Source organism: Symphalangus syndactylus, chromosome 11 (genome assembly GCF_028878055.3).
Source record: "Symphalangus syndactylus isolate Jambi chromosome 11, NHGRI_mSymSyn1-v2.1_pri, whole genome shotgun sequence".
NCBI lineage: Eukaryota > Metazoa > Chordata > Mammalia > Primates > Hylobatidae > Symphalangus > Symphalangus syndactylus.
Window position 1 is genome coordinate 79,232,536 of NC_072433.2, and position 7,800 is coordinate 79,240,335.

General features: G+C 34.5%; 1 long non-coding RNA gene across 1 annotated transcript; it reads left to right on the top strand.

Moving 5' to 3' along the window:
- The first annotated feature begins 1,383 nt into the window (after positions 1 to 1,383).
- On the top strand, positions 1,384 to 7,490 carry LOC134731797 (uncharacterized). The gene is made up of 4 exons (XR_010114385.1): positions 1,384 to 1,507; positions 4,655 to 4,747; positions 6,648 to 6,739; positions 7,298 to 7,490. It is a non-coding gene; the product is annotated as an uncharacterized lncRNA (long non-coding RNA).
- The last annotated feature ends 310 nt before the right edge of the window (positions 7,491 to 7,800 follow it).

Sequence of the window (7,800 nt, forward strand, 5' to 3'; positions counted from 1 at the left end):
TATTCGACTTCACAGCAGCACTTTTGACATGAGTGATTACCCTTTCTTTCTTGAAACACTTTCTTCCATTAAATTCTGAGACACTGTCACCTCTGTTGTCTTGCCTACTTGTTGCTCCTTTTAGTCTTCTTGGCTAATTCCGGAGAGCCACAAGATCACTGAACTTTTCATTTTTGTCAACTTTCACTTGAAAGTTCATTTAGTCTTCTAGCTTTAAATACCATCTATTTGATGATGACTCAAATGAATACATCCTTTCCAGATTTCTTTCTCTAAAGTCTTCACATTGATATCAAATGGGAACTTCAAAGTCAAAACCAGAAATCCTGAATCTCCCTATTATACTTCCTCCTTCTGCAATCTTTCTCATCCCCATAAATGGCAACTCTTTCTTTCTGTATACTGTTGCTGGTTTAGAACAGACACTTCATTATGTAGCACAGCTCTCCAATGGCCCAAGCCATTGTGTATCTACTAACACCATACTGGTTAATAGACCATTGTTTGATTCTATAAGCTTAGCTGTTTCAGGGTAATGGTTACACTAAGAAACTAAAATTTGAAGGCATCAGTCTTTTACCGAACTTTCTTAATTATGAAGCAAATTCCTTGACGCTGATGAATGAGACATCTAGTCAGCAATTAGATTATTTTGCTGGCAGAAACATGGTAGATAGATAGGCAGATAAGAAAAATCCAAATCCAGAAAAGGTTTTTTGTTTGTTTGTTTGTTTGTTTGTTCGTTTTTGTGAGACAATTCTCTGATCTCTCCATGATAGAAAGAGTTTAGTGTAATAGGCAAATGGATGATTGAGTCTAGTGATTGATGCCAAAATTTGAGAGTTTCAAATTGGTCTATCATGCTAACACCTTGACACTTAGTAGTGGAAGCAGCCAGATCAGTTTGAGTGAAAGAGAATCCATTTCACTGGGCTTATACATATTCTTTATCTATGCTATACCGGCATTTTGTAAGTCCATTGTGAACATACTGTGAAAAAGATGCTGAAACCATTAACAGAGAAGTTTCTTGTCTGCCTGATTATTGAGAGCCTCTTCCACAGTAGAGGCAAGCAAACAGTATTCTGTGGGACAAAAATACTCTCCCATATTGAGAATACGCCAAGAGCTCCACCCAGACACATTTTGCCTAACCCAGCTTGTCATTAATCCTCAAATATTTTGAATCCCTGATGACCTGACCAAATTCCAGCTACTGTGTACATGTTGGATAAAGGTTTACTTCTCTTACGACTGTATCTCCTTCCAGGAAAAGTGGGCAATGAGATGTGCCACACAAAGTATCACCCAACAGAAGATTTTCTTTATCCTTCAGAGACTGTCCTGAGGGTTCACTCTGGCTGGAGTCAGCATATGGTACGAAGTCACCTGTAAACCAAATTCAATTTTTTCTCCTCAGTCAAATAATCATAGGAACTCCTTGGAAGTCCATAAATGTGGATTGATAGATAAATAGAAGCATGACAGGGATTTTCATGATGAAAAGGTAAGTCAAATTTTCCTGCAACTTACTTTTATATTCATACACTTCTGCCCTTTACAATGTGTAAAATTTTCATTTGACAATCAAGGGATGTCGGTACATCTGAATTCACGGCTTCAAATGACACTGAACAGGTTATGTGTTATTTCACAGTGAAGGGTAAAAAGGCTGAGTTATTTTCAAAATGAACAGTACTGTTTGCAGAAGAAGACATGATTTTGCTAGAAAATTCTAGAGAAAACTGAAGTGATGATCTTTTCGTCTGGTGTTACAACATTCCATCAGGTTTCAGATAATCCTGCTACCACTACACAAAAACTCACAAGCTGTAGCCTTGCTATCACTCACCCATAAGCAAGCTTCAGGTGTTTATTGAGATAAAGTGCCACATTTATTATAGTATTTGTGCATTTCTTAACAATTTGACATTTGTAAAACTAAGCTACTGTTTTTGTCAGTGTGCCCCTGGACCCATTTTTTTTCCATAAACCTAGTCTAGTGACTTTGTTGTATGCTTTTGCTAATATGGTGACTTTTAGAAACGTATATGTACCACTATAACAGAACTGACTGTACAACACAATGCTGAAAGAGATTCCCACAAACAGGAAGATAAGTCAGACATTTGGAGACCAACAATACAAGGCATTTTTTCCACAGAAAATGGAGCAGTCAATACTGAGGACTCAAACAAAAAAGAGGATGCAGTACCAATGTATTGACTATTTGCTACATAGCAGATACAATATTAACTATTTTAAAGTTGAAGATTTTACAGGAGAATTCTCAAGGCAATATCAGAATGGTAGGACAAACATCATATGACACATAAAGGACTGGGAATGACTGTGAGGAGATACTTTTCATTATAGACTGTTAGAGATACTCCAGCTATCTAGTCCTTAGAAGATATTTGGGTTGAGCCAATGATAATGGCTACTTTGAAAAGGAAAATTAATATACCAAAATGCATGAATATGAGACTCTTGGGCATTCTTCCTTGAAGCAGTTTATATACTTAATTATGAGAATAATGACATATTCATAAACTAGTATTAATAGGTGATATGTTATCAATACCAGTATTTGTGCTATGAATTCTTTGGAGTTGGAATCATGTTTGCTCCAAAGAGCAGGTGTTGGTTTTGCTGTTAAAACCAAACAAAGCAATTTGGATGTAGAGAAAAAGGAGAGAACATTCTCAGAGGAAGGAAAAAGAGGGGCAAAGGAACAGGGGAAAATGTGCTTGACACATTAGAAAGGAGTTTCCAGAAGGAGGAAATCCAAATGGAGAAATAATGCAAGAAGTAATCCAAAGACAGAAAGACAAATTAGTAGCATGTATAAAAGAGTATTTTCAGTAGGACTGTGGAGTTGGAAGTCAAATTAGCTAAGTGGGATGAGGGCAGTGAGGAAATATAATAGAAGCAGTGGGATTCAGACCACTTATTTTTACAAAGTTTGACAGAAAAGATGCAGGAAAGACACTACAATAGCTAAGGTTCAGAATGTTCAAGCGAAGTTATTCAAAAGAGCATATATCCATGCTAGAAGACAAACATGAGTCTATAAAAATCTTGAATCAATATAAACTCTTTGATCTGGAGGATAAACTATACACATGGGTCGAGATATTCCCTATACTAGATTGCCTCTGCAGTGTTCTGCATTACTTCTAATGTTTTTGTTCACTTATAAATGTTTTACTTATTTACTGTAGTATCTCATTTATAAAGTGTACATTTTCATTCAAAATTTATATTTCAATTCTAAAGTAAAATTATGAATATTCTCATAGTTTTCTATTTAAATTGATTTGTGAATATTCTATTCTGCTCAAATCACCTTACTTTGGAAGTTTTTAAATCAGTTTTGTGATATTTGGTTTTATTCCTTGAACCACAAGTCTCTGATATAGTAATCTAGAACGTGGCTTAATAAAAAAAAATTGATGAAGGTGTCATTTAATGGTAATCAAATACAGCCAGTAAAAATATAATTGTCATTAGAAGTCTTAAAACTTTGTAACACATATGATGAGTCTTAAAATAATCTGATCAATTTTTCCAGAAACTTCAGTTTAAATAATTTTTTAAAGAATACTTTTATAATGAATGTCATTATAGTTTTATTTATAATGAAAAGCAAAATAGAAGAACTCCAAATAGGGGAATAATTAAAATGAGTGTGGTATTTCTATACAGTGAAATATTCAGTAGCAATTTGAAAATGTTTTCAAATACTATATGATGATACAGGAAATCCTCAATATATAGATTACAATATTGGGAGAGGTAACAGAAAGTTAAATTTATATTTTAATGTGAGTTTAACATTATGAGTATTATGTGTATATATGGAAGAAATTTATCAGAATTAACTGTTTTCTTTGGTTTTAATTTTTGCTGATTGTGGCTTTATGGATGATTTGAACTTTTCTCTTTGCACCTGCCTGCATTTTACAAATTCTTTATTATAAACATAAACTACTTCTATAATTGGAGAAATTTTTTAAAAAAATTTTAAATGATAAACACACAATAACATCAAAAATACAAAATGAGAAGACAGCAAGTTAACCCAAACTCTAACAAATGTTATACATAGAAATGACAATAGTCATATAGTTTTCATCATAGAGTGACTGTAATTAGAAATAAATGAATGCTTAGCTTCAATGTGTAATCTTGGAAAAAGCCGATGAGAAAAACAAAGGAGAAATCTCATTCTCTCATTCTTTTTTGGAAAGGGCATTAGAAGTTTTTTTTTTTTTTTAAACAAAAGCAGAAATTAGGTTTGCTACTGAATCACTGTGTTTGCTAGCAGATGCTTCTCTTTAGTTTTTATGAGGATCGTTGTTGTTCACCTCTAAAAATTTAACTACTGTTTGGCTAGTGTGCAAATGCTAAATCAAACACCTGCTTTCAAGACATACACAGCTGATAGTCTGCCGACTCTAATCCATCTGATGCTAGATGTTGCATTTTTGGAGAAGGTAATATAAGAGGAATCTCCACCTCTAAATTATGGAAAAACGTGGGGTTTCTCCTTCTGTTCTTTTATCATGTTTTTTAGAATGCAAACTCTTATTTTTTTTTTGTAGCCTTTATATTCAATACCCATTTTCTGCTTATTATCCCATGACCACAGGTACTAACAAGCAACTTTCTGGTAACTTTTTCCTGAGCTGCATCTGCTTCTTAGCTGGACATCTTTCCTTGTGTTTGCTACGCTATGTCCAAGGTAGGTTTTGCCAAGATCCTATGTTTGCATTCAGAGATAAATTAGACAGATAGATAGATCTGTTGATATAGAGAGATGATTTTAAATTTACACACGCACACACACACACAAACTTCAATTCATAGGTAAAATAAGTTATTTTTTCATCTTGAATTAAATAAGTTGCATTAATTTCAGAATCTTGAAAGAATGTGGTATATGTTTAGGTATGAAGCAACAAGTGACTTCTCTATTCATCAAAAGTTTGTTGAATGCGTGGTTAACCCGTAGAACGCAAGAACCTGTGGAGCAGACAAAGATTAATTATACCTGTACTCATGCAACAATGTTTGTGTTCCAAACAAATTATATTTGCTTGTGTTTAAACGATGCATAAATCTGATGCGTGCAGATGATCGTGTGTTCAGGATGAGTGAGCACACTTGTTTGAATGTCATATTTATCCCTGTATTTTGTCAGAAAATTAACTTCTTTGGAGTTTGTGCTTGAGCTGAGCATATGGTTGTTGATCTCTGGAGATGACAGCCTATCTGAGCAATAGCTCCTTATGGCTCCAGCTCTCCTCGGCTGGCAGATGCTTTGGGCTTTTCTACAATTAAGTGGAGATCATCACTGTTTTCTTTGAGCACTGCTGTGCCTTGTACTCTGAAGTGTTTTGTTAATCACTGTCTGCCTTCGACAGAAGCTGCCAAAGCTCTCATTAAGTTTGAATTTTGAGATGTCATGCTCGAATGATGGAATTTCATCCTTTTTCTGCATGAATGGAATTGGCTATGGAAAAGTGCCAGAAAAAAAAAATCATGTCACTAAAGTATACTTGCTTTATATTTCAGAGATAAAACAAAAGGCAGTTGGGGGAGGGGGATTCCCAATAATTTGTCAACCCCGGAGCATGTAGTTTCCTAGGTGATATAATTGTTGGGTGCTCACCCTTATTAACAGGAATGGTTCCTTCGTTGCATAGATCAACAATCAGTCATTTCCTTGTTCCCTAAGTGAACTTCAAATGTCTTTTCTTACTGACTCCAAGACCTTTTATGGCATTTGATATCGACTCTTGGTATATTGAAACAGAAAGTAGATGTAAGTTGCACACAAGTAAAGCAATTGCTTTAATAACCTGTCTGTCTAATTGGGGGCAAGTGAAGATATTTGACAGTAAAAAAAAAAAAACAACCCGCCATTTTGCCCTTCAAAATAATTGCATGAAGTTGTATAGAGACTAAAAACTAAATGCATCTGTTGACTATTTAATGATTTGCTGTAGGAAACTAAGTGTTATGGGAAATATGGTTTGAAAAGACATTACCCATTTCTCTTGGCGAATCTAATTGTTTCAGTTGAGTGAGAAAAAGTAGAAAGGAAGCCTTAAAGAAAAACAATACTTAGAGTAATTAGCTCTAATGCCTAATCACTTGAGTCATAAAGGATTTAGAAATTTATTAAACTGATCTATGAAGTCCCATACTTGCAAAGACTGACATCTTCCACTTGTTAACAAACTTCAAAGGCAACACTGTTTTTGTGTCCAATGTGTCTGTGGCTCAATTATTTTAATCAACAGCATATGTTATGGATAGTTTATGGAAACATTTTAAGGGTCACAAACAAAACAAAATTCAAGTCTATTACTTAGCAGTAGGAAGAAAGCTGGCTACTCTGGCTGCAGTAATCCTGCAGCCTATTTACTTCTGTATGAATACAACACGCATTTTTCATAAGGCCAGAAACAGATTGTATAACACACTGTTTAAGTAGAGTGCCTACCCTTTTAGACTATTTTATTGAATCTACATATTGAAAGTGCTGGAGTAAAATGTTTACTGAGACTTTTGAGGCAAAACATTAGCTAATGAATTTTATTGGTGATTAGAAAATTAGTATTATTTCTGCACTCTAGGAACACTTGAGGAATACGCTCTAGGAAACTTGTTGCTGTAATAGTAGGTGAGAATCATAGGATCTTACACAGAAACTAAGAAAAACTTTCAGGTAAGTGTATGCTCCTGTAAATTCCTGATTTCATCTTTTGTCCTATGTTTAGACAGAGAAGCTGACTACTTGTCTGACATAAATTCACTCATACCATGAGATCCTACTCCTGCTACGCAAAATATCTCCTCTACCTGAGTTTAAAGAACTGCCTTTAGAAAGAAAAATAATATTAAGTTACAAATGTCCCTTGAGCCAGATAATGCTTTTGTCTCTTTATACATCAGTAGGAATTAGTACATCCTACTTAGCTCACTGTCTCCTATTAGAGAACAAAATGTGAGGGTAGCTGTCAATTTTAATAAGATCTGAAAGGCCTAGTGTAGAGCGTTTCTCACAGAGCTGACTGGTGGAGTGCTCACTTATTGGGTGTCCTTGATGTTTCAGAAATGAGATGGTGGTGCTCTGGTACACAGGGTTGTAAGAATTAAGGGAAGAAATGTTAACTTGATCGATTTGACAATGTGTAATCCAAGTTGACTCCTATGCTATTTCAGGGGAAGATGTAACAAACATTGGAAAAAACATATGACTAAAATATCTGGCCTTTGTTCATAGATTTGAGACATATGGGTTACAGAGAAACCATATAAACTCTCTGAACTTCATTATCCACTCTGTGTACCTCAAAGTGGCATTGTGACTGTAATATAAATTGAGTATAGAGGACCACTGAAAACCTAAAGCACCGTGCAACGGTAAGGCAACGTAACACCAACATTCAACTTCAAAACCTAGTCCTTTCTTCATTGACTCCTTTCTCTAGGCTCTAGATTTCAGGAAGTATTCATATCCAAAATGACTCAAACAGATATTTTTTAAAAAAATTTTCTATAATGGTAATGATAGAGCACTTGGCAACACTAGGACTTTCTCTGTATATAATACTTGTGCATCGAATGTATGTACATCATTGAGGCCTATATTCTTTGATTTATGATAGCTATTTAAATATATTCATATTTATCTTTAGAATTTGTGTACATATTTATTTATCTCAAATATTGTCCAAAGTTAAAGTAATATTATCTGCCTGGAATAAATTTAATTATTCAAGTTCA